The sequence below is a fragment of the Garra rufa genome, chromosome 1 (assembly GCF_049309525.1).
Source record: "Garra rufa chromosome 1, GarRuf1.0, whole genome shotgun sequence".
NCBI classification, from domain to species: Eukaryota; Metazoa; Chordata; class Actinopteri; order Cypriniformes; family Cyprinidae; genus Garra; species Garra rufa.
This window is the reverse complement of record NC_133361.1, coordinates 54,701,724-54,703,030: the sequence shown is the minus strand read 5'-3', so window position 1 is coordinate 54,703,030 and position 1,307 is coordinate 54,701,724.

Sequence of the window (1,307 nt, the reverse complement as noted above, 5' to 3'; positions counted from 1 at the left end):
GTTATGTTATGTTATGTTATGTTATGTTATGTTATGTTATGTTATGTTATGTTATGTTATGTTATGTTATGTTATTTTTGATGGTAAAATAAAAAGCAGGAAAAGCAGCCAATAAGCTATAGAAACTCTTACTGTTGTGGTATGTTATGTAATGGGAACTCTTACTGATATGTATATGTTATGTTATGTTATGTTATGTTATGCTATGCTATGTTGTTATGTTATGTTATGTTATGTTATATGTAATTGATGTATTTATGCAAAATAAATATATTTAAACCATTTGCACAACCATGTATTGTATTATTTGTCTAAATATGTTGTGCATAGGTGAAGCTTTAAAGTCCAGCTTTAAAGGAGTTACTTTATAGCCAGCAGAAAGCGGAAGCTCTGATCGCCTTTTTTCGTCCATATTTTGACATGTATCCGAGTGAAACTGCTTCTTAAATGAGGGAAAAAAAAGTTGGGCGGGACATCATTTTGTCCATTGGGAATTGATTGGATCATTGCTGGAGGAGAAAGGTTATTGTCCTGCTTTTGCACCAGAGAAGAGAAGAGATGTCATTACAAGGGGGAGGGGAAGTCATATTGAATAAAGGTTGCAAGGATACATAAATAATAATAATAATAATAATAATAATAATAATAATAATAATAATAATAAATATGTGCATGGATACATCTTTTATAATAAACACAACAAAGTTCCATTAAAAAAAGAACTGTCTATTTTGATTTGAAAGTGGCATTCAGGCGTCATAGTGTTTTAAATATCCACAAAGGCTGATGTATGCGGGTATACGTGCGGTGGCTGGGTGCCAGTGCCAGGACGGGTGAGTAGGAGACCTTGCTGTGTTGTCAGCACAGAGAAATGCGTGGAACGTGCGTACAGAGTGTTCCCTGGCAGCACCCGCACATTCTGAGCTGTGCGGGGTGAGGCAGCTGGGACTATTATTAGGCCTTGTGTAAATCTGATGCTGCCCTGGCCATGTTTGGTACCACAGGACTAACGACGCTAGACAGGGTGCTGGGTTTCTCCTTCCACCACAGAGGTGAGGATGTTTATGATATAATATGTAAACTGCCAAACACATATTTGAAATGTTTTGCATTGATTTGTTTAGGTTATTAGCTTTGCAAATAGTATATACTTGTCAAGACCTTACCGACAGTTCTTTACACCACTGGTTCCTTATCACAAACAAAAATGGATAAACATGTGGGACTGTAGAGAGCTGCAGTGATGACATAGAGTATTTTTGTAAGGAAGTTCACATCACCCAGGATTCCTTAACAAAAAAAAACAA